This window comes from Ranitomeya imitator, chromosome 3, assembly GCF_032444005.1.
Source record: "Ranitomeya imitator isolate aRanImi1 chromosome 3, aRanImi1.pri, whole genome shotgun sequence".
In the NCBI taxonomy this organism is placed as follows: domain Eukaryota; kingdom Metazoa; phylum Chordata; class Amphibia; order Anura; family Dendrobatidae; genus Ranitomeya; species Ranitomeya imitator.
The window spans coordinates 29179770-29206670 of record NC_091284.1 but is presented as its reverse complement, the minus strand read 5'-3'; the positions used below and the strand labels follow the sequence as shown (position 1 = coordinate 29206670).

Sequence of the window (26901 nt, the reverse complement as noted above, 5' to 3'; positions counted from 1 at the left end):
AAAACCCCGCCCACCCCGTCTGACTGCTCTTCCTTTCTCTCACTCTCACCAGAGGAACGTTCCACTGCTAAGTGCCTCCCCGTCCTCCCCTGTGTGGAGTGGTTCCGCCCCCCTCCTTATCCCTCTTCCCGCCCCGCCCACCTCCATTACACCCCCCTCACCCTCCTCCACCCGCCCGGCCAGCTCCTGACAACTGCACTGATTGCTGCTGCGGCGGCGGCCGCGCACTGTGGAGGAGCCATTGTTATGGTCTCTGTCAGTGCATGAGCGCTCCTTACAAAAAAAGAAGAGGTTCTGCAGCAGCTGAAGTATGCATTATACACTTCTGGAGCAGGGGTGGGAGTGTAGCTTATCGTATACACCTTAGCTGCTGCACAACCTCTTTTTAAGGAGGACCTGCAAGCTAAAGGTCCATCACTCAAAGAGGTGCTGCAGCAGCTAAAGTGGCACACCGCAGCTGCTGTAGAACCTCTTTGAGCTTGAAGTCAGCAGCTCACATTTCCACTTGAAAAAGAGGTTCTGCAGCAGCTGAGTTATGTATAAGTTAAGCATAATGGCAATGCCATTTAGGATATGGACCTCAGCTACTGCAGAACCTCTTTTTTTTTTCAAGAGTAACCGTGAGACGTCCAAAGAAGTTCTGTAGCAGCTAAAATGTATGTTAGTTTCTACTTTATCTAGCACACCTCAGCTGCTGCACAACCTCTTTTTAATGAGGACCTGCAAGCTAAAGGTCCATCACTCAAAGAGGTGCTGCAGCAGCTTAAGTGCATATCATACGTGGAATCCCGCTGTTGCGGCAGAACGTCTTTGAGCTTAAAGTCAGCAGCTCACATTTCCTCTCGAAAAAGAGGTTCTGCAGCAGCTGAGTTATGTATAATGGTAATGCCATTTAGGATATCTACCTCAGCTACTGCAGAACCTCTTTTATTTCCAAGAGTAACTGTGAGACGTCCAAAGAAGTTCTGCAGCAGCTAAAATGTATGTTAGTTTTTACTTTACCTAGCACACCACAGCTGCTGCTGAACCTCTTCAGTCAGTAGCTTCCAAGCTCCTCTAAAGAGGTTCTGCAGCAACTGCGGTCTGTATCATCAGATCCTGGGACAATATTACTTATGATATGCTCCTCAGCCTCTGCAGAACCTCTTGAAAACGGTCAGTGATGGTCACTTAGCTCACAGGTCCTGTTAAAAAGGTGCATATTATTAGTGATGCTCTCACCGTTCCCCCAGTAAGTTATACTACTTGCCATAGCTGCTGCAGAACCTCTTTTTTTTTTTTTTTTAGAGGATTTGACAGCTAAAAGGTCATTGCTTACCACTGATATCAAGCTCTAAGAGGTTTCGCTCCCACTAGTGCTCCAGACCCTTATAATGCAGCCCTCAGCTGCTGCAGAACCACTTTGTAACCCCTTCATCACTAAGTCTGTTTTCACCTTGCTGACTGGGCCAATTTTTACAATTCTGACCACTGTCACTTTATGAGGTTATAACTCTGGAACACTTCCATGGATCTCACTGATTCGGAGACTGGTTTTTTTTTCGTGACATATTGTACTTTATGATCGCGGTAACATTTATTCACTAAGACTTACATTTATCTGTGAAAAATTGGAAATATGGTGAAAATTTAGCAATTTTCAAACTTTTATTAATTTTAATTTTTTTTATGCCTTTTACTCAGAGAGCCATGTCACCCAAAATAGTTAATAAACAACATTTCCCATATGTCTGCTTCACATCAGCACAATATTTGAAACATCATTTTTTTTGTTAGGAAGTTAAAAGGGTTAAAAGTTGACCAGTTATTTCTCATTTTTAAAACAAAATTCACAAAACCATTGTTTTAGGGGCTACATCATATTTGAAGTGACTTTGAGGGGTCTATATGGCAGAAAATATCCAAAAGTGACACCATTCTAAAAACTGCACCCCTCAAGGTGCGCAAAACCACATTCCAGAAGTTTTTTAACCCATCAGGTGCTTCACAGGAATTAATGGAATGTGGAAGGAAAAAAATAAACAATTTTTTTTTACAAAACATTTCCTTTAGACCCAATATTTTTTGCTTTCACAAGGGTAACAGGAGAAATTGGACCATACAATTATTTTTGTGCTATTTCTCCTGAGCATGCCGATATGCCATATATGGGGGAAAACTACTGTTTGGGCGCAGGGCTTGGAAGGTAAAGAGCACCATTTGACTTTTTGAGTGTAAAATTTGCTGGCATAATCAGCTTACACCATGTCGCGTTTGGAGAGCCACTTGTGTGTCTAAACATTGAAAAAAAAAATCACAAGTGACCCCATTTTGGAAACCAGACCACCCAGGGAGCCTATCTAGATGTGTATTGAGCACCTTAAACCCCCAGGTGCTTCACAGACGTTTATATCATTGAGCCGTGAAAATAAAAAAAATCAAAATTTTTGGCACAAAAAAATTTTCAACCCCAAATTTTGCATTTTTATAAGGTTAAAGCCAGAGTCGCACTTGCGAGTGCAATGTGAGAAACTCACACGAGTCTCTCGCATCAATACCCGGCACAGCCGCCGGCACTCGGGACCAGAGCGTGCGGCTGCATGTATTTCTATGCAGCCGCACGCTCCGGTCCCGAGTGGCGGCGGCTGTGCCGGGTAATGATGTGAGAGACTCAAGTTTCTCGCATCACACTCGCAAGTGTGACCCCCGACTAACAGGAGAAATTGCACCATACAATTTGTTGTGCAATTTCTCCTGAGTATGGCGATACCCAATATGTGGGGGAAAACTACTGTTTGGGCGCACAGCAGGGCTCGGAAGGGAAGGAGCACCATTTGACTCTTTGAAACCAAAATTTGCTGGAGTAATTAGTGGATGTCATGTCCCGTTTGGAGAACCCTCTGATGTGCCTAAACAGTGGTAAAGCCCCACAAGTGACCCCATTTTGGAAACTAGACCCCTCAGGGAACTTATCTAGATGTGTGCTGAGCACCTTGAACCCCCAGGTGCTTCATAGACGTTTATAACATTGAGCCGTGAAAACAAATCTAAACTTTCCCACAAAAAAATATTTTTTAGCCCCAAATTTTTTATTTTCACAATGGTGACTGGAGAAAATGAACCTCAAAATTTGCAATTTCTCCTGAGTTCACCGTTACGCCATATGTGGTTGAAAACTACTTTTGAGGCACAGTGCAAAGCTCAGAAGGGAAGTAGCGCCATATTGGAGTTCAGAGTTTCCTGGAATGGTTTGACCATGGCATATCACATTAGTAGAGCCCCTGAGGTGCCAGACTAACAGAACCCCCCATAAGTGATCCCATTTTACAAACTACACCTCACCATGTATTCATCTAGGGGTGCAGTGATCATATTGATACCACAGGTGTGTTACAGAATTTTATACCATTGAGCAGTGAAGAAAAAATAATTTACATTTTTACCACCAAGATTGTGTGTTAGCCCCAGATTTTACATTTTCCCACTGGGAAATGGGTAAAAATGGCACCAAAATGTATCCCAAAATTTCTACTGAATGTAGAAATACCCCATGGCTGTGCAGTACTACTTAGCCACATGGCGAGTCAAGAGGGACAGAGCGCTATTTGCCTCCGGGGGGGGCAGATTTTCCTAGAATAGTTGGCGGACTCCATGTACAGAGCCCCTAAGTGCTAGAAGAGTAGAATTCCCCCTCAAGTGACCCCATTTTGGAAATTACACCCCTTTGGGAATTTATCTACAGGTGTAGTGACGATTTTGACTCCAGGGGTGTTTTCCAGACACAAGCAGCAGTAGATATTGCCGAGTGAAAATTGCTAATCTGCTATTGAAGAGCCTATACACTGTAGTGACCAGTACGTTGTAGTCACCAGTACGTTTTAGTGACCAGTACATTATGCCCAGCTCATGCTTCGCGAGACCGTCACCCATAAATTAGGTGGGCTGTTATCGCTACAGAAATGCCAAATATGTGGGCACTAAATGTGGTACAGGCACACTGGGGCTCAGAAGGGAGAGGGGCATTTTGATTTGGGAGCGCAGAATTTGCTAGAGTTGTTTTGGGGGTTGAAGAGCCATAGCGCTTTTCCAAAGCCTTTGTACTACCAGTAACGTAGAAGCCCACTGTATTTCCATTAACAGATGACGGACCTGAGTGGGGACTTGCTTTTTTTGTGGATTGAGTTGAAGCTTTTATTGGGAACATTTTACATAACATTTGGGATCACATTTATCCTGCGCTCTACGCTGAGCACTTACATCGGGGTTTCCATCAAAAATCTCCGAGTGACGTGACAGATGAAACCCCCAGGGGATCCATTCACTTTAATGAGGCGGGATTCCCCGACTCTGGATTTAGAGAAGAAGGTCTCCCTTCACTGTCCCATTAAATAACGTTGTGAGTGCTGTCCATTTTTTTTCACGGACAGCACTTTGATCGAAAATACGGTCGTGTGAATGAGCACTATTAATTATATTGTCTTTGTTGCCCATAGCAACCAATCGGAGTTCAGCTGTCGTTTTTCAAGAGCAGTTTAAGACTGAAAGCTGAGTCCTTATTGGTTGCTATGGGCAACAAAGACAAGCTCACTATTAGTCAGTTTTACTAATTGAGGCCCATATTTTCTTTTTTAGTCAGTTTTAGAGTTAAAAAAAAAAAAAACATTCGGAGGATCGCCGTTCAGCGGCTACATCTGTTTACTGCGGCTGCCAAACCAGAGAACTGCGAACCTCCTTTTTCCTCTTCCGATTATTAGGCCGCCATGACACCGTAGCCTCCAACTGATTAGAAGAGGCCCTAGGATGTCGCCGGTAGTAGGAGGTTCGTGGTGCTCTGGTCCAGTAGTCACCGAGTACAGATGTGGCCGCCAGATCGGGGTCCGGCAAATCATTTTTGCTCAACCCTAAAACTGACTAGAAGAATGACATGGGCCTGAGTTAGAAAAGCCGCTTAATAGTGAGACTTTTTCTGTTGTCCATAACAACCAATCGGAGCACAGCTTTCATTTTTCTAGAGCAGTTTCAGAAATGAAAGCTGAGCCCTGATTGGTTACCATGGGCAACAGAGAACTTCTCACTACACGAGGCCTATAGTCCGCAAGTCGTGGTCAAAATTCTGATCCAGCATGTCCGCAGCCTTGGCACCGCCAAAGGGAAACATCACAAACCGACACAATAACATTTTTTTTTTTGTCACTTCCATAAAGCGGTCTTAGAAAGTTCTAGAACTTTCCATGAATAAAATCTTTAGGCTTTGTTTACATAAGACTGGAAGGTAACGTCAATCCGGAGACCTGAAAACCCGTCCCTTTAAACTAAATTGCAAAATCGTTACTCCGGAGGAGGAGTCTAATGTCCGCTCCACTCATGGAAGGGATCGATATGGAGAGAGTCATAGAATTGATCGCTCCGCTCGTCAATAACGCTGCGACTGTTAAAGCTGTTGATATTCCTCAAGATTGTTATAGCAAATTACAAGACACTGACACGGATTAACCTCTTTATAGCCAGGCAGAAATAGGTGAAAAAGCGACAAGGGGCCGATCAGGTCGTTTCTCTTCATGTTTCAACGATCGCAATTTCAGCAAGCAGCGCTGCACTGTAAAGCATGGAGGAAGGAGGCGGATTGTGGGCTAGATCAGACTGCGACAGGCAGTGCAGATAAGTGATCGGATTGGTTGTCCTGAATGGGCAGAAAATATGACAATAAGTGTTGTCTTAGGGACACAGGCAGAAGGACTAGCAATAGGGCATTTAACGGTAAAGTAAGCTGGCGATTGGCTAAAACATTGCAAATGTGACCAACGGTAGCGTAACTTGAAACTTGTGTGCCCTAATGCAAGATCTCCAACGGGGGTCCCCAATTATTACTAATGATCAAATTGGCCTTTTGGGGCCCCCTGAGCTCCAGGGTCCGGGTGCGATTACAACCCCTGGATCTTTTGTAGTTACGCCCCCGGGTGACCCATACCGTGAGGTTGTCTCGGCCTGGGCATCCTGCAACTGCGACTTGTACTCAGACAGGGTCAGTGATATAAGAAAATGGGGCCATGGGCAACAAGCCAAATAGGACCAGCCCTTAAAATTATTTTTTGCCCAAGCTAATATTGTTGTATACGGCTCGCATAGCACCACCATCTAGTGCCCAAATAATATACAAAATCATATATTACTCCATATAGAGACTATATAATACTGCCATTTAGAGTCAAAATAATACGGCAATATACTGCCCACATAAACCATGCGGTTCTCAAATAACATTTACTATTCAAATAATACTTTCTCAAAGAGACTAATTAATACAGCCAAATAGTGCTATGATAATACTGACATATACTGCCGACTTAATACGTCCATACAGTGTTCAGATAATACTCATTAATCAAATACTACTTTAGCACTCACTACGGAAAAAAGAGTGAAGAGCTGAACAATGCTCAGATATGGCGCCCTCTAAATGCCGCCCTACGGTGTCCAAATAATACTTTCTTAAGGAGAGCACATACTACAAAGTGTGGCAGAAAAATGCTGACATATGTCGCCCATTTATGGGGAATCTGTGATCAAGTTATTGCCACCTAATCTGAGAGTAGCAATAATGTAGAGACAGAGACCCTGATTCCAGCGATGTGTCACTTAATTGGGCTGCTTGCTGTAGTTTTTGATAAAATCACTGTTATCAGCAGGAGATTATCACTATTGGACTAGTAAACCTGCTGCCGTGTTGTCCTGCATATTTATCTTCTCCGCATAATCCCGCCACCATCAGTGATTGGCAGCTTTCTGCCTATGCATGGTGTACACAGAAAGCTGCCAATCAGTTGTGTGGGCGGGGTTATACAGAGCTCAGCATTCAGAGAACTGCTAGATCTGCCACAGAGAAAACAGTGATTTTATCAAAAATTTAACAAGCCGCTCTGTAAGTGATATAGCATTGGAATCAAGGTCTCTGCCCCTACATTATTCTGCTCTCAGATGGGGTAGCAAAACCCTGGTGACAGATTAGCTTTAATACCACTATATAGGGTCCAAATAATATTCAATTAATACTTTTCTTAAAGAGAGCACAATGTACATCCATATATTGGCAGAATAATACTGACATAACCACTATATAATGTCCTAATAATATTAAGTATTCAAATAATACACTGTAAGCAGAATTATTGAGTATTTTGACCATTTAATCAATTTTATGCAGATTTTCCACCTCCGCGCTCTATAAACATGAATGCTCATTGGATGAAGCAGATCAGATGATGTGTATTTGTCCAATAAAGGGAGTGTGGACTAAGAATACCACTGCCTTTATCTTAAATATTCAGATTTATTAGCCATTTTAATTGACCCACAGAAATGAAAATTAATCATCAAAATGCAAATTGCTGAATAAGTGCACACAAAGTATTCTCAATACATAGAGGTCACATATGTAGAGCCTAGATAATACTGCCATATACTGCCCACTGAATGCCCAAATAACATGCTATCCAATAGCCAGATAAGACTTCCTTATCGAGACTACATAATATGGATATACAGTTCAAGATAACACTGTTAAATACAGGCAACATGACAGTCAATAGTTTCCAAAAATATTCATCCTTTAAGAGACTGCATAATACCGCCATATAGTGCCAATATAATACTGACATGTATTGCACACCTAATATTATAAGGTGCCAGAATAATACCTCTTTATAGAGACTACATAATATTGCCATATACAACCCACAAAAAAAAATAGTTCTTAAATATGTTTCAGTATTCACAAAATAAGTTCTTAGGGTATGTGCACACGTTGCGGATTCTCTGCGGATCCGCAGCGTTTTTTGCGGGGTGCAGAAACGCTGCAGATCCGCAATTGATTTACAGTACAATGTAAATCAATGAGAAAAAAAAAAATGCTGTGCACACTTTGCGGAAAATCCGCTGCGGAAACGCTGCGGTTTAAAAGAAGCAGCATGTCACCACTTTTTTGCGAATCTGCAGCGTTTTTGCACCCATTCCATTATAGAAAACCGCAGGGGTAAAAAACGCTGCAAATCCGCAGAAAAAAAACGCGACAAATCTGCAGGTGCGTTTTCTACCAGGAGAGGCAGAATCCGCACCAGAAATTCCTAAGGCTAATCCGCAACGTGTGCACATAGCCTTAAAGAGGCTGCATATTTCCGCCATACTGCGCTAGATTAGAATGCAATTTACCACTCATTTAATACCGCCATATAGTGCTCTATTAAAATATGGTATCACAATAATACTTCCTTATAGAGACCACATAACACTGCCATATAGTGCCACGATAATACTGCCATATACCTCCCTTATAATGTAACCATAGAGTGCCACAATAGGAGTCAATATTCAAACAATACTTTCTTAAATAGACATGATATAACTTCCATGAGTGCAGGATAATGCTGGCATATATCACACAATATCACCACCAGTATCACAATAATACCTCCTTATGCCGTACACTGTCCACCTAATACCACCATATAGTGCCCAAATAATTTACACTGTTCAAATAATACTTGATGTCTGAAAAGCGCTGTGGATATTAATGGTGCTACATAAGTGAGAAAAATAAATATACTGCCTACGAAATATGACCATATAATGTCCGAACTAAACAGTGTCCGGATGATATTTCCTAATAGATACTACATAATACTACTTTGCAATATCACCATACAGTGTCTGAATAATATACACAATCCAGATAATTCTTCCTCATATAGATTACTTAATACTGCCCACTTAATACCCCCACAGTGTCCTGTCATAATTTACCAAATTAATACTGCCATATATTGCCCTCCTAATATCACCATACAGTGTCCAAATAGACAGTATCTAAATAATACTTCCTCATATAGACTACATAATCCTGCCATATACGACACACTTAATACCACCACACAGTGTCCTGTCATAATTTACCAAATTAATACTGCCATATATTGCCCTCCTAATATCACCATACAGTGTCCAAATAGACAGTATCTAAATACTTCCTCATATAGACTACATAATACTGCCATATATTGCCCTCCTAATATCACCATACAGTGTCCAAATAGACAGTATCTAAATAATACTTCCTCATATAGACTACATAATCCTGCCATATACGACACACTTAATACCACCACACAGTGTCCTGTCATAATTTACCAAATTAATACTGCCATATATTGCCCTCCTAATATCACCATACAGTGTCCAAATAGACAGTATCTAAATAATACTTCCTCATATAGACTACATAATCCTGCCATATACGACACACTTAATACCACCACACAGTGTCCTGTCATAATTTACCAAATTAATACTGCCATATATTGCCCTCCTAATATCACCACCATACAGTGTCCAAATAACACTTCCTTACAGAGACCACATATTTCCACGATATACAACCCAAATACTGCCATATAGTTGTCAAATAATACAAAGTATCTAAATAATATTTCTTAATGGAGACTGTATATCGCCATAACCTACCAAAATAAAAACCAGATAGTTCTTATCTACTTTTTCAGTATTCATACTGTATAACACTTATTTAAAGCACACTTCAGCCATATTGGGCAAGATTATTATGCCGTATACCACCCATTTAATACCGCCATATAGTGCCCAGTTGAAAGACAGTATCGCAAAAATACTTCCTCATAGTGTACACATAATACCGTCATTTACTGCCTTCTTAATGCCACCATATAGTGCCAAAATAATATTCAAAGTTATTTCTTAAAAAAAAATATCATGTTACAGCCGCAAGTGCTGCATAATACTAACATATATCAATCATAATATTACCATAGAGGGCCCAGTTATTATACAGTATCACAAGAATACTGCCATATACTACCCACTCAATACCTCCACATAGTGCCCAAATAATATACTTGATAATACTGCCATATTGTTTAAGATGATACTGCTATATGCAGCCCACATAACAATGAGCATTCATAATAATTCCTCATAAAAACTGCATAATGCAACCATAGTTTGTCAAATTAATACTGCCATATAATGTCAATAATGTCCAAATAATATTTCCTCTTAGAGACTACATAATACCACCATATACTGCTCACATAATAGCATATAGTGCTCAAATAAGATGAGGCCATATAGCACGAGACCGAGCAACACAGCCATTTAGTGGTAAGATAATGCCGCCATACGCCTTCCACGTGACTGACACCCTTTAAATCAGAAATTCACAGAATATTTTCATTTCAGCACAAGAGCGCCCCCTAGTTGTGGGGTGAAGAGGCAGAATCATATAACTGCGGCAAAATTAAATATGGCGCCGTGTCAAAACTAATCAGTCCTAGCAGCGTTAACGGTATAATATATGTATATTATAATACACGTTATATATATTATAACAGTAGTCTTGTAATTCAAGGGGGTATTCATGTGGTGAAGCCATTACAACCAATCTCTTATTGCCTCCGGCGTATCTAAAATACAAAATTAAGCAAAGATTGTTAATAGTTTTGATTAAAAATATTGCACCGTTTTGTGTACGCAGCTCTGATACAGCGTTATGTGTCTCCATGGTCACCGACTACAAACATGTAGGTAGTCTGATTCCACAGTTACATTCCTAGTGTATTTGCACAGAGCTGTTAAATTGGGGGGTGTACTTTTTTTTTCTCGGAAATGATGGCTTGTTTTTCTAATCCCGTACAATCCCTTTAAGGGTGGCCGTTAATATGGCAGCACTTCAGGTTGTCACTTTTTTATTTAAGTTATGGAAGAAAATATATATCATATATACCCATAAGCCCACTCAGTCCTGTTTGTTGAACGAATGTCCCCCAAAGGGACCACAAAGGGTGGGGGGACAACTACAGATTTAGATAAAAGGGCATTTCTAGGTAGTTTTGGGGCAGTTTCCCTGGTAAAATAGGGTTAAGACTACACACATCCCCATAGAAGTTAATGGAGCCATTAGTGAAGTAGTGAACCTCACACCCCTTTCCATATAGGAACTGAGTTTTCATGTAATACCACCTCCTACCACTAGTGGCCGCTATAGGAAAAATTAACGGCTGAGTACCGATTGATCGCAGCAATCATGACCGATCTCTCGGGATCTTTTAAGCCAGATCAGTAGCCATCAACTGATCACTGTCCCAGCGGATCATGAACATATTATACAATCTTCTAGACATCCATAAAATTTGACAACAATGCCAAACCAGCAGCAAGGCAGATTTTTTAGTTTTTAACAATCCCCATACACCACTTACTCCCATTACCGGCTTTACCGCTGCAGCCTGGCCTCAGAACACAATTCTCTCCCAGCCTGACCTCCAGATTAATGGTTTCCCAACGAAGCCTGGCATTAAGAGGTTAATCATCGGAGTGACCCTTCCCTCCAGATAAACCCTCACTACTATTTCTACTGCCTCTGTAAGATTACTCAGCTATAAATTCCTAAGAAAAGCAATAAAACACCTTCATTTTATATTTCCTCTTCCTTGGCCATCTCCAAGGTAGCTAACCATCAGGCCTTGCAGAGAAGAAGTCAGCGCACTGCTCTCTGCTCACAAGATCTCTGTCCTGATCACCGTCTGCAGGGTCATCCCACTTCATCAATCTCCTTAGATTTTCTGCTTTCTGTCTTCTTTAAAGAGGACATGTCACCAGGTTAAAAGTAGACAGTTTTTTGCTCCTACTTTATTCCTGCTGCTTCTCTATTGAAATGTTGGTAAGTATACTGCCACAGTATGAAAATGGAGTCTTAAAGGGGCTTGTCACTAGGTCAAAAAGTTTCCAGTTTTTGCTCTTATTTTATTCTCGCTTCTCCCCTGAATATTTCATTTTTTACTTTTTATAAATCCGCCGTACAGTCCCAGAGATATGGGCCTTTTTGTTCAGTGCGAATTTTAATGGCCTTTGCCATGAAGACACGCCCCCTAAACAAAAAGCCCCGTATCTCTGTACCTGTATGGCAAATCTTAAAAAAACAAAAAAAATGGAAGACACAGGGGAGAAGCGGGAATAAAATAAGAGCAAAAACTGGACACTTTTAACATACTGACAAGCCCCTTTAAGACTCCATGTTAATTTCAGTCCCATGATTTTCATACTGTGATGGCCGACTTACCCCCCCCCCCCCAAAAAAAAACACCATCTTTGGAAAAATTCTTTATGCGGTGGTCAGATTTGTTGGCAGACTCAGGGTCTTAAATGATGGAGATCAGCGCTGCTGTCCTATATTGTTCGGGTACACTGGTAGTGCCCGCATGATCACAACCCCAAAAATAGTGTAACATAATTAATGTTCCAGCATACACTGCAGAAATCATGTCCAATATATTTTTAAAGGGTCACATCAACAATTAAAGGGGCTATTCCCATCTTAAAATAAAAGGTATGGTCGGATAGTACTTGTAAATCCAAGCAATATTGCAATTTATTGCATATTCAAATTATCGGCCATTCTTGAGATACTAACACTTTTCTTCTGCTTGCATCTTGTTGTCTTGGAGACCGACCACCACCGCTAGAAAGCAGAGCATGTGCAGTTATTAGAGGCTATTTTCTATTGAGCTTGTAACTAATGCTTCGAAGCTGGTCACATCGAAGCTGGTCAGGATAGCTGTACCGCATTGTTACCTCCATATCCTAGCCTCGATGTAGTGTAGTGCTTACAAGCTAGACATCAGCGGTGGTCGGTCTCCAAGGTAACGGACTGTAAACAAAGTAAAAGTGTAAATATCTCAAGAACGGTATAAAATTTTAATAAGCTGTAAATTGCGAATGTGTTGGTTTTTACAAGCACTATCCAAAAAATATCTACTGATAAAAAGTGGAATAACCCTTTAAAGGAGATGTGCAAATGTAAAATATAAGCACTGCTTGTTTCCAGAAAAAGCGCCATGTTTGTCTTTGGGTTGTGTCCGGTATTAAATGAAGTCACATTCACCTGAACGCTGCAATACACAAATCAAACAATGGACAGGAAAAAAAAAAAAAGCAAAACATACCCTTTTTTTCTAATCCTGGACTTCCCCTTTAATTTTAACCAGTGTTTTATCGTCATCCCACCCTTGCAGGGTATCATGCACTTTATACAAGATAGCATATATTTGTGTACTTTGATCGGCACAATAAATGCTTTCTAACACACAAAAGTGAAACCTTTCATAAAACCCGTCCTGATAAAGTATAAACTAAACTGTACGTTACATATGTCAGAAGCCATTTATTTAAAGGGGATCTCCATGGGCAAACATATCTTCGAATAGTTCCAATGCATCTAACTTTATAATGGGACTTGATTAAAAATGTGCTTCCGTTTTGTGTCAACAGCTCAGTTACAGACACATGTGTTTCTATGGTAACAGACTACAAACAAACTTCTTGCAGTCTGATCCTGCCGTCATACTCCCTCTTCCATCGGCACCCCCTTCCTCACTATCCTACAAAATATTTATTAGGAAAAAGTAGAGGACAGATGGAGGAGAGCATGGCTGAAGGAGGAGAATACAGCAGGTCGGGTTGTCCCCATCAATGTAGATAGATAGTTTTGCCAAACTAATTTTTTAAAAAGGTGTTTTCTTGCTCAGCAGAACATAGGGGCCACAGGGTTCATCAACCAATGTGCGTCTTCACCTTCAAACGTATTCACTTCCATGGGCCTGTACTCAAACTAAAAGATGTTTGGGAGTTACAATTGGAGGAGCGCCACCGTTCACTTCGGGTCACAAGACCCCTACAAGTGTTAGATCTAAAGATACATTATATGGACACATCAGCACAAACACTGAACCCCCGCTGGAAGCTTCATGGGGGAGCAGCTGCATGCAGCCGTACATCACCAAGCACAATGCCGAGCGTCGGATGGAGTGGTGTAAATCCGCCACCACTGGACTCTGAAGGAGACATGTTCTGTGCAGTGACGGATCGTACTTCTCTGATGGAGGAGTCTGGGTTTGGCGATTCCAGGAGGATGTTACTGTCACGATCCAATTTGGATTCATGGCAGCTCTGGTTCGACTATGTTTCAAGTGTAGCTTTTTAGATTATAACCAACGGGAATTAATGTCAGTTTTTCCTTCGCTGGCAGTCTGCTGCAACTGCAGAATTGCTTGGTCAGATGATGTGGGTGGTGACCACTCCCACCATCCTTTAAAGGGAACCTGTCACTCCGAAAATCGCGGGTGAGCTAAGCCCACCGGCATCAGGGGCTTATCTGCAGCATTCTGTAATGCTGTAGATAAGCCCCCGATGTTACCTGAAAGAGGAGAAAAAGACGTTATATTATACTCACCCAGGGGCGGTCCCGCTGCTGGTCAGGTCAGATGGGCGTCTCTGGTCCGCTGCGGCGCCTCCCATCTTCATTCCAAGACGTCCTCTTCTGATCTTCAGCCACGGCTCCGGCGCAGGCGTACTTTGTCTCCCTGTTAAGGGCAGAGCAAAGTACTGCAGTGCGCAGGCGCCGGTAAGGTCAGAGAGGCCCGGCGCCTGCGCACTGCAGTACTTTGCTCTGCCCTTAACAGGGAGACAAAGTACGCCTGCGCCGGAGCCGTGGCTGAAGATCAGAAGAGGACGTCATGGAATGAAAATGGGAGGCGCTGTTCCGGACCAGAGACGCCCATCCGACCGGACCAGCAGCGGGACCGCCCCTGGGTGAGTATAATCTAACGTCTTTTTCTCCTCTTTCAGGTAACATCGGGGGCTTATCTACAGCATTACAGAATGCTGTAGATAAGCCCCTGATGCCGGTGGGCTTACCTCACCCTCGATTTTCGGGGTGACAGGTTCCCTTTAAATGGTCATCTGATGCATCAGCTGACTGTTGGTGATAGAGTTTCTCTATGGAGACCAGCCTTGCAGCTGCAGGTCTCTGGTGTTAGCTACTTCTGGAGTTTGGAGTCTTGTTCCTCTGTCATCAGCGGTGTGGAGCTTGGCAGCGGAGTTTGGAAGCTAAGTGTGGTGTTTTTACCTTGTTTTTCTCATGCTTGTCACCACTCCCTGTATTGTGCCATTTGCAGTGGTGAGGCTAGCGCCCTTGCTGGCCAGTGCACTAGCAAGGGCAGTTCGAGGTGACAGCTAGGGACGAGGTTGGTGATGGCGGTGGGGGGAAGGACCCACTTAGGGCGTTAGGGGAGTGCAGGGACAGGCTCAGGTTGGAGCTCAGGAGGTTTCCCATCCTTCATTCCCTATTGGTAGGACCTTCCTCTCCCAATTTCCATCCCGTTGTGTGTGTCGTGCCGTCCACTGACCGACCCTCTGGTGAGATCGTGACAGTTACCCCCTGACTGCATTGTGCCCGCTGTTCAGATTGTGGAGGAGGATAATGCTATGAGCTGTTATCAGGGGGCGGCTTCAGCCTCTTAGTTCTAGTGTCTTAAGACATTTGAACAATTGTATCTTCAGCTTTGTAGGAACCGTTTGGGGAAGATCCTTTCCTGTTCCCCATGACTGTTCCCAGTGCACAAGCTCCATACAGACATGGATGGGGAAGAACAGAGCCCGGATCTCAACCCATCCTACAACTAGACCGGAGATTGTGAGCCCGACCTCCCCCCAACCTCACAATTGCGCTTCTGAATGAAGAGGCTAAAATTCCCAAAGAGGTCTCTTGTAGAAATCCTTTCCAGAAGAGCGGGAGCCATTATATCTGCAGAGGGGTGACTCCATATTAATGACTAAGAATGTAGAATGGGGGGCCAGGAAAGCTCCTAGAGGTGTAAAGTGGCTGTTGCACAGCTGCTCTCTTCTTCTTGATCCATCCTTGACAGCACGTCCTTGCCCCAATACTCAACTATCCAATGTTGATCACCTGGGCAGGCACATCCTTGCCCCAATACTCAACTGGCCAATGTTGATCACCTGGGCGGGCACATCCTTGCCCCAATACTCAACTGGCCAATGTTGATCACCCGGGCAGGCACGTCCTTGCCCCAATACTCAACTGGCCAATGTTGATCACCCGGGCAGGCACGTCCTTGCCCCAATACTCAACTGGCCAATGTTGATCGCCCTGCGAGCACGTCCGGGGCCCCCAGACAGGACCAAGAAGGACCTGCTGAGCATTTTTTTTATACAACTTTAAAATAATGGTTTGTCCTGACTGCCCGGATAATCTACTCCTGCTACATTTTACACCGCTAGGATGTGGGAACCATACTGTATCAGCAAAAACAAGGCAAAATGTTGCAAGAATTGCCTAAACTCCAAAGTGGAAAAAAAAATACAAAAACCTGCAGGGACGCGTCTCGAAGGAACCACACTGAGCCCTACTGACTCCACAGCTCTTGCTTGATTGAATTTTTTTCTTACTTTCCATTTGCTTCTGTATAGATTCTTTCGGTGTTCCTCCTTCTGCCTCGAAAAAAGAAAACCTGAACGTCCTGTAAAAACCTCCGGCAAATACTGTAGAAATCGGGTCTCGCTGGAAATAACGGCGGCCGCATTCTTAGAGTGGCACAAACAGGACAGGTGTAGCCTCTACCTCCCCAACATATGGACATTCTTGACTATTAGGTTTCATCCAGAGCCTGGACTGGGAAAACATTAACCCCTTCCTTCAGTCCTTAGCAAGTCTCCCAAAATGACCGGTAAAAGATCCATAAGTGGAACCCATGGAAATGTACAAGTAAAGACCCCCTGTTCGGTAAAGCTTCTCAGATACTGTCACCTCTAGATGGAAACCCTAGAGGAGGAACCCAACAAGGAATGTGTCTATGGGCATTACGGGGGTATCGAATGTGGCACCATAGAGGTAACTTAACATGGCTTCTAGAGACCCCCTTGGAGGAGAGCATTAAGGACCACAATGTTCAGGCTGAAACCCTGGGATCTCCATCAACAATCAACGGGTCAAGTGCTGATCACAAGAGGGCTGCCCAGCATTAGAAACGTGATCCCTGACTTTCTGTAAATATGCCACCCCTCATCATTGCGGGGGACTTCATGAGAGTGCTGGATGCTACTCCGCAGATTCCTGCTCTTGTCGTTTGTGTGGTGGGTCATCGCTACCCTTTTCCATTCTAATATTGCATCCCACCTCACAGGGACCAAGGAAGCTGAGCTATGGTGAGATGTTGGTGAGGAGTGGACAGTTATAGGCATAGTGTGGTGGCACCCATAGGGAAAGTGCTGCGAGGGCTGATCGTTATGGAGGCACTGTGGCTGGCACTTATGTGGAGACTGATGGGGCATTGGATGTCTTCTCTGAGAAAACTGTTGGTCATTATTAGGGTGCAGGGTGGTTGATATTATTAAGGGGTGCTTTTAATGCCTTTATTATGGGGACACTGTAGATCTCCTTACTCTAGGTACAGCATTGTTCTGTCTAGTTTGGGAACACTGTCCTTATGGAGGCACTGTAGCTCCCTTTAATATAAGAGTCATGTGGTAGGCTTTTTTTTAAATTATGGGGCACTGTGACTGGCATTGGCATTATTATGGGACACCTTTATTGATGCCATTAACCACATTTGGATCCGTCAGAAGGAACCTGAAAACCCATCTCTTCAAGAAAGCCTACAGCCTGCACTGACCCCGCTGCCTCCTCACCAACACCGGAGCTACCGCCTCACCAACACCGGAGCTACCGCCTCACCAACACCGGAGCTACCGCCTCACCAACACCGGAGCTACCGCCTCACCAACACCGGAGCTACCGCCTCACCAACACCGGAGCTACCGCCTCACCAACACCGGAGCTACCGCCTCACCAACACCGGAGCTACCGCCTCACCAACACCGGAGCTCCTGCAACCCTCAACCTACTGTCTCCTTCCCCATAATCCTGTAGAATGTAAGCCCGCAAGGGCAGGGTCCTCGCCCCTCTGTACCAGTCTGTCGTTGTTATTTTGTTTACTGTAAGGTGAGATCTGTAATTTGTATGTAACCCCTTGTACAGCACCATGGAATCAATGGTGCTATATAAATAAATAATAATAATTATGGGGTACCATGACTGACTTTATTATGGGGCACTTTTGATGCCATTATTATGGGGCACTGTGACTGGCATTATTATGGGGCACTATTGATGCCACTAATATGGGGCACTGTGACTGGCATTGGAATTATTATGGGGTACCGTTATTGATGCTATTATGGGGTACCATGACTGACTTTATTACGGGTCACTTTTGATGCCATTATTATGGGGCGCTGTTGATGTCACTAATATGGGGCACTGAGACTAGCATTAAGGGGCACTATTGATGCCGCTAATATGGGGCACTATGACTGGCATTAGTATGGGGCACCATTGATGCCATTATTATGGGGCACTGTGACTGGCATTATTATGGGGTACTATTGATGCCACTAATATGGGGCAATGTGACTGGCATTGGCATTATTATGGGGCACGGTTATTGATGCCATTATGGGGTACCATGACTGGCATTATTATGGGGCACTATTGATGCCATAATTATGGGGCACTGTGGCTGACATTATTATGGTACTCTATTGATGCCATTATTATGGGGCACTGTGGCTGGCATTATTATGGGGTACTATTGATGCCATTATTGCGGGGCACTGTGGCTGGCATTATTATGAGGGCATTGTTAACATCCATCATGTGCCATTATACCGGGGCTAAACCTTCTGCTGTCCCCATTAGCAGCTTTATTTGGCAGCAGAATGATGGGGGTTATGATCCAACATATGATGGGGGTCTCGGGGGGCTCCTGCCACCTGCACTGGAGATGGTACCTGACCGCCATGTTTATATCGATCTTCAATCTACCGTGGAGGTGAAGAGCCCGCCGAGTGTACTGGCATCTCCCCGGATTACGCAGAGAAAACGGAGGCCGTGTTATGTGACACTTTCTGAGGGGATGGCAGTCTGCAGCCATTCTAAAGAGAGAGGGGAGGAAAAAAAAAATTAAAGGCCTGAACGTCAACTCCAATTATTACCATAGCAACCGGTGGCCGATTCTTAACTCGCAGCAGTTCTACCGTCAATCACGTCGACACATCGAGCTCATTAATTACTAACTGCATGTTTTACTGCCTGATAGTGGAATATGTAGCCAAGGGCCACGCGTGTCTTCAGCCTGATTAACCCCTGCCTGTCCGCCTCCGGAGAGGATGAAATACGCCTACAACGTCCTTGTGTGTCACTGTCATTTACCAGATTTACATAGTGATTAGAAAAAAGGACGAAAAGATGTAAAAACAAATTGCGTCAAAATGTGCGCCAATCTATAGCGCAATCTACACCAAAGGGGTGTGGCCCTGGAGTCACAATTAGCCAACGACGACAAAGAGCCCATTGATTTCCATAGACACCGTGTAATACTTTATTTGTCCAGTGGTGGCGCTGCAGCGGATTCACACACTTTCACATGATCTCTTGGACAATCTATGATCAAAAATCCTTCTGACAAAATGTGATAATACAAAGATGAACTGTCCTCCATCACCAGAATATAGGGAGACACTGACAATGTACTGGCTATGGGGCCGCGAGAAAATATCCAGATATCTGCAGTCAGTATATGCTGGACGGGTCGGATCCTACACACGAGGAATGTGGCAGCCGCTTATCTCCATCAAACAGCAGGATCAGTCAGATATTTGGCTTGTAGAGAAGTGGAGGTCAATAGTCTGAGAAAGGCCGGAGTCACACACAACGTATAAAAATACGGTCCGTTTTTAACGTCCGAGATACGCAGAAAATTTCCTGAACAGTGATCCGTATTCAATGCGAGGATGCGATTTTTTTTCCAAAAATTATCCATGTGCCATCCATATGGCATCCGTATGGCGAGATTTTCTCGCCGGCTTGCAAAATAGTATATTGCCCAGCCACGTAGTATATTGCCCAGCCACGTAGTATATTGCCCAGCCACGTAGTATATTGCCCAGCCACGTAGTATATTGCCCAGCCACGTAGTATATTGCCCAGCCACGTAGCATATTGCCCAGCCACGTAGCATATTGCCCAGCCACGTAGCATATTGCCTAGCCACGTAGCATATTGCCCAGCCACGTAGTATATTGCCCAGCCACGTAGCATATTGCCCAGCCACGTAGCATATTGCCCAGCCACGTAGCATATTGCCCAGCCACGTAGCATATTGCCCAGCCACGTAGTATATTGCCCAGCCACGTAGTATATTGCCCAGCCACGTAGTATATTGCCCAGTCACGTAGTATATTGCCCAGCCACGTAGTATATTGCCCAGCCACGTAGTATATTGCCCAGTCACGTAGTATATTGCCCAGTCACGTAGTATATTGCCCAGCCACGTAGTATATTGCCCAGTCACGTAGTATATTGCCCAGTCACGTAGTATATTGCCCAGCCACGTAGTATATTGCCCAGTCACGTAGTATATTGCCCAGCCACGTAGCATATTGCCCAGCCACGTAGCATATTGCCCAGCCACGTAGCATATTGCCCAGCCACGTAGCATATTGCCCAGCCACGTAGCATATTGCCCAGCCACGTAGTATATTGCCCAGCCACGTAGTATATTGCCCAGCCACGTAGTATATTGCCCAGTCACGTAGTATATTGCCCAGTCACGTAGTATATTGCCCAGTCACGTAGTATATTGCCCAGTCACGTAGTATATTGCCCAGTCACGTAGTATATTGCCCAGCCACGTAGTATATTGCCCAGCGACGTAGCATATTGCCCAGTCACGTAGCATATTGCCCAGCCACGTAGTATATTGCCCAGTCACGTAGTATATTGCCCAGCCACGTAGTATATTGCCCAGCCACGTAGTATATTGCCCAGTCACGTAGTATATTGCCCAGCCACGTAGTATATTGCCCAGCCACGTAGTATATTGCCCAGCCACGTAGTATATTGCCCAGTCACGTAGTATATTCCCCAGCCACGTAGTATATTGCCCAGCCACGTAGTATATTGCCCAGTCACGTAGTATATTGCCCAGCCACGTAGTATATTGCCCAGTCACGTAGTATATTGCCCAGCCACATAGTATACAGCACAGAGCCACGTAGTATACAGCAGAGCTATGTAGTAGACATCACAGCCACGTAGTATACAGCCCAGTCACATAGTATATTGCCCAGCCACGTATGTCACAGGTTAAAAAGTAAACATATATTCACCTTCCAAGGGAGCCCTTGTAGTCATGTCGCCTCGGCAGCTTCCGGTCCCAGGGTTGGTAGCGCAGGACCTGTGATGAGGTCGCGGTCACATGACTGTGACATCATGGCAGGTCCTTGTCGCATACCATCCTTGCCACCGGAACCTGCCACTTGCATGGAGCGGTCACCAGAGCGTCCCAAGGAGCGGGAAAGGCGCTGGAGGGTGAGTATAGGATGATTTTTTATTTTTTTTTAATTATTATTAACATTAAAAAGTTGGTCACACAGGGTTAATAGCAGCGTTAATGGAGTGCGTTACACCGCGGTCCATTAGCGCTGCCATTAACCCTGTGTGAGCGCTGACTGGAGGGGAGTACGGAGCGGGCACTGACTGCGGGGAGGAAGGAGCCGCCATGTTGCCGCCGGACTGCGCCCGTCGCTGATTGGTCGTGGCAATGTTTGTGGGTGTTTTGCCACGACCAATCAGCGATTTGGATTCCATGACAGACAGAGGCCGCGACCAATGAATATCCGTGACAGACAGACAGAAGGACAGAAAGACTGAAGTGACCCTTAGACAATTATATAGTAGATATTTATATTTCATACAGCGCTGGATAGCAGAAAAGCCGGTAATTCAATTGTCGGCTTTTGCCATCTCCTTCCCAAACCCGACAGGATATGAGACATGATTATATATATATACCTATACTATGTGTAGACATTAATTTTATTTGTTCTATTCTATCAGTGTGATTTTACTGTACACCGCACTGAATTGCCGGCTTTTCTATAGGACACCGCTGCGTATTTCTCGCAAGTCACACTGATGATCTGTGTGTAATCCGTATTTTTCTCGCCCCCAAAGACTTCCATTGGCGATTCTTGGCCGAGATACGCTGACAATCGCAGCATGCTGCCATTTCACTCGCATCCTGATTACGGCCGAGAAAATAACGGATAATAGGAGCTGCCCCATTGATTAACATTGGGCCGAGCGCTATGCGATTATTTATCGCACAGCACTCGTCCGTATTACGCTCTAGTGTGACTCCGGCCAAAGGCTCACAATGAGCGAAGCGTGGCAGGAGACCAAATGGGCTAATAATCCACTCCTGAGCCACATCTCTTTAGTGCCACCCCCATGTCTCGCATTAGGGACACCCAGAGCCCCACATTACTGGTATAATGACAGCCCAAGCTTCCCCAATTTATTGATCTCCCCCCTCTTAGATAAGTTCCTCCTGCTCTTAAAAAAAAAAAAAAAAGAGGATGGAGTTGGTAATTTTGCATAATTTCACGCACCATCAGTGAGGCGCATTTCCAAGTTATGATTTGGTTATCCATGAATTGTCCACAGACGAAGTGCAGCCTACGGGTCTGTGCACATGTTGCAGATTTGCCTGCGGATTTTTCTGCACTAAATCCACAGCTCTTGGCAGAAAACGTTTTGATGCTTTTTTGCGCGTTTTTTGCGCCGTTTTGATGCTTTTTTATGCGGTTTTGAAAGCTAAATAAAGATGTATTGAACAAAAAAAAAAAAAAGATTTATGATGTCATGTCTTGTCCAACCTCCTCTTTTACATTTGTCCAACCCACACTCCATTTCACACATAGATAGACAGATAGATAGATCAATAGATCTATCACACATCAGTTTTAAAAAAAAAACCCGGATCCGTTGCAAATAGTGAAAAACTGATGCAACTGATCCGTTTTTTTGAGAGATAGAGAGAGAACGGAAAATGTGCATGATTTGAATGGAAACATGCATGAAAAAAAAAACGGATTCGGAGGCTGGATTCATCATTTCACATTCTCAGTTTCGTATGTTTTTCGTCGGATCAGTCGCTGGGCGTTTTTTCACCTTATCGAAAAACCATTCTTCTGTACGTTTTCTCCTTCCGTTGGAAACAGCTTTTCTGACTGATCCGGCGCTAATACAACTCCATGAAAAAAAAAACGGATCCGGTGGAAAATAACACAGATCCGTTGTTTTCAAAACTCGCCGGATTGTGCCTGACGGCAAAAACCTGATGTGTGAAAGTAGCCAGATAGATATATGGATAGATATATGGATAGATAGATGTAGATAGATAGATATATGGATATATCTATCCATATATCTATCTATAAATATATCTATAGATGAATAACTATGGCTATATCTATCTATAGATATATAGATTAATTCATAGATATATCCATAGATATATAATAGCAAGGCCGATGTTTATTAATGAACGTTTAATTAAAAAAAACGTAAAAAAATTGAAAAAAAAGTCCGGGGGCCAATATTTGGAGCCTGGGAAGGGGGTAATACCCATGGGTCCCTTCCCAGACTATGAATATCAGCCCACAGCTGTCTGCGTAGCCTACTGGCTATTAAAATAGGGCGACCCCCCCAAAAAAAATGTCCCCCTATATCTTATAGCCAGAAAGGCTATGCAGACAGCTACCGGCTGATATTCATAGCGTAGAGAGGGGCCATGGATATTTGCCCCCCCCCCCCCCCCCCCCGGCTACAATTACCAGTCCGCAGCCACCCCAGAAATGGCGCGTCTGTAAGATGCGCCAATTCCAGCACTTAGCCCCTCTCTTCCCACTCCCGTGTAGCGGTGGGATATGGGGTGATAAGGGGTTGATGTCACCTTGCTACTGTAAGGTGACATTACGCCCGGTTAATAATGGAGAGGCATCAATAAGATGCTCAACAGGGCAGATAAAGTACGCCTGCGCCGGAGCCGCAGCGTGACTACAAGAAGAGGACGTCATCGTATGAAGATGGGAGGTCCACCCCTGGGTGAGTATAATCTAACCTCTTTTTCTCATCTTTCAGGATACATCGGGGGCTTATCTACAGCATTACAGAATGCATTACAGAATGCTGTAGATAAGCCCCTGATGCTGGTGGGCTTAGCTCACCTTCGATTTTGGGGGTGACAGGTTCCCTTTAATCCTAGAGTAGTGAAAGAGTTTAAATAAATAAATAAAGACGCAGCCAGAAAAAAGGTATTTTAATATTCTTAATTTCACCATACTTGCCATACTCGATCGCCTGCAAAAAAATTAAAAATAAACCGTATACTCACTTTCCGCCATAGTCCAATTAATAATGAGTGTCCCACGACGATCCTCCCTATAGAACAGTGACATTGGGTGATGTCACTACTCTATAGGACCCTCAGTGACACACTGACAGGAGACAATGGCTCCTGCAGTGTACCACTGGGGTTACCTTAGTTCAGAGTCTCACTTTATGGCAAAGCTGCGTATGAATTTTCCCACACAGCAGTGCCACAAGTGAAGCTAGGGACTATTTTTTACAATGGCGGAGGAATACATTGCGGAAGGATACCTTCCGTCATTGTATTGCTGGAGCCCCTGGAGAGCGGTCGCATCAGCTGATGTGGCTGCTCTCCAGGGGAGATCATCGTGGGACACTTGTTTTAATTGGATATCTGCAGATCAGGAAGTATATCGTTTGTTTGTTATTTTAATATTTTTTACAGGTGACAATGGCTTCAGGGATCAAGCTGATGGTGAGTATGTACTCTATGTTGTATGTACTGTATGTCTATATGTATGTGTTGTATGTACTGTTATATGTTTGTGTTTTACATTCAACACATTAGCCAGATGATGGGACTACTACTGTCCCATCATTGGCTAATGTGTCAATCACTGTCACTGTAGCAGGCATAGCCTGACGGGACATGTAGTCCCGTCGGACGATGCCTGCACACACATCCCCCCCCCCCCCGACAGTCCCGCATAGACCCCCAACAGCCCCGGCAGACCCCTGACAGCCCGCACAGACCCCCGACAGCCCCGGCAGACCCCTGACAGCCTGCACAGACCCCCGACAGCCCCGCACAGACCCTCGACAGCCGCGCAGAGACCCCTGACAGCCCCACAGAGACCCCCGACAGCAGGCACAGACTCCCAACAGCCCCAGCAGATGCCTCGGTAGCCCGCACAGACCCCCGCAGACCCACACACACACGCAGACCCCGCCCACACACACGCACAGTCACCGCCCACACATTTCCCTCCTCCCGATCTGCAGCGTTTCCCTCACAGCTAAACCGCAGATCTTTTTTACATCTGCGGTTTTGCTGCGGATTTGCCCGAATCAATGCAAGTCAATGGGTGCAGAAACGCTGCAGATCTGCACAAAGAATTGACATGCTGCGGAAAAAGCGCTGCGTTTACGCGCGTTTTTTTCCGCAGCATGTGCACAGTGGATTGGGTTTTCCATAGGTTTACACGGTACTGTAGACCGCATGGAAAACTGCTGCAGATCTGCAGAATCAAAAACCCCACGGATCCGCGGTAAAATCCGCAACGTGTGCATATGGCCTTAAAGGGAATATATCGCTGGAAAATGACTTTCTTTAAATCACGTTTTTAGGTTTTATTTTTCAATTGCATCTATTTTTTTGCAATTTTTTTATCATGTTTTTCAGTTTCACATATCATAATCCATATCATTTCTATATTAATCCAATATAGCAAAAAAAAAAAATCTCTCAAATTTTCACACCGGCCGCTAGTCCTAATGCTGGAGTTGTTAAGATAATCACAGCACTGCTGCTAAATGGGGTGCAAGCAGGATCCAATCACTTTAGAACCAATTAAGCAAAAAACTTGGCACTAAAAGTAGATAAAAGTAAATTATTTGAATTTATATGGAATCCAACAAAAGGTTCCCAAACATTCCAGTCTATATTAGACCTTCCTCTGTGTATTTATCATCCAATTGTATGAAAGACGTCAGATTGCTATTATCCCATGTAGATAGTTGGGAAGTGCTGAACGCAGCATCACCTACGCGCTGTTCATTCACAATCTGATGCCTTTCATACAAGTGGATGATAAATACACAGAGGAAGGTCTAATATAGACAGGATTACAATGAACGGAAACATATGCAGCACGTGTACAGTAGATATCACATAATCCACCATTCACAATAGGTGATGTCACAGCTCACCTCCTCCTCCTGTACAATGACTGATAACACCTCTATATACAGTAGATAACACAGGGTCCACCATTCACAATAGGTGATGTGTCAGCTCACCTCCTCCTCCAGTACAATGACTGATAACACCTCTATATACAGTAGATAATACAGGATCCACCATTCACATTAGGTGATGTCACAGCTCACCTCCTCCTCCTGTACAATGACTGATAACACCTCTATAAACAGTAGATAACACAGGATCCACCATTCACAATAGGTGATGTCACAGCTCACCTCCTCCTCCTGTACAATGACTGATAACACCTCTATATACAGTAGATAACACAGGATCCACCATTCACAATAGGTGATGTCACAGCTCACCTCCTCCTCCTATACAATGACTGATAACACCTCTATATACAGTAGATAACACAGGGTCCACCATTCACAATAGGTGATGTCACAGCTCACCTCCTCCTCCTATACAATGACTGATAACACCTCTATATACAGTAGATAACACAGGGTCCACCATTCACAATAGGTGATGTCACAGCTCACCTCCTCCTCTTGTACAATGACTGATAACACCTCTATATACAGTCAGTGGCAGATCATAATGAGGGCAATCTGGGCGGTAGCCCAGGGCCCAGTGGGGTGGGGGGGCCCTAGGCAACCGCTCAGATTGACCTTGGCCGCCATCAGGGCATTACTGTCCTGACTGGCATATGGGCCCGGTGGGCAGATGGGGCCCGCATCGGGCCCAGTCTCATCTGCTCACCGGGCCCCCCTACAGGCGCTGCGGCAGTAAGGCTATTGACGTGCGGGTGCGGACCCGTACGTCAATAGTTAACAGCCGCCAG

The 26901-nt window shown here is 44.2% G+C and overlaps 1 protein-coding gene across 1 annotated transcript in view; it reads right to left on the bottom strand.

Annotated features, from left to right (window-relative positions):
• Positions 1 to 26901, bottom strand: part of BCL9 (BCL9 transcription coactivator) — a 171638-nt gene that overhangs the window by 47039 nt on the left and 97698 nt on the right. The gene's annotated exons all lie outside the window — the stretch shown is intronic.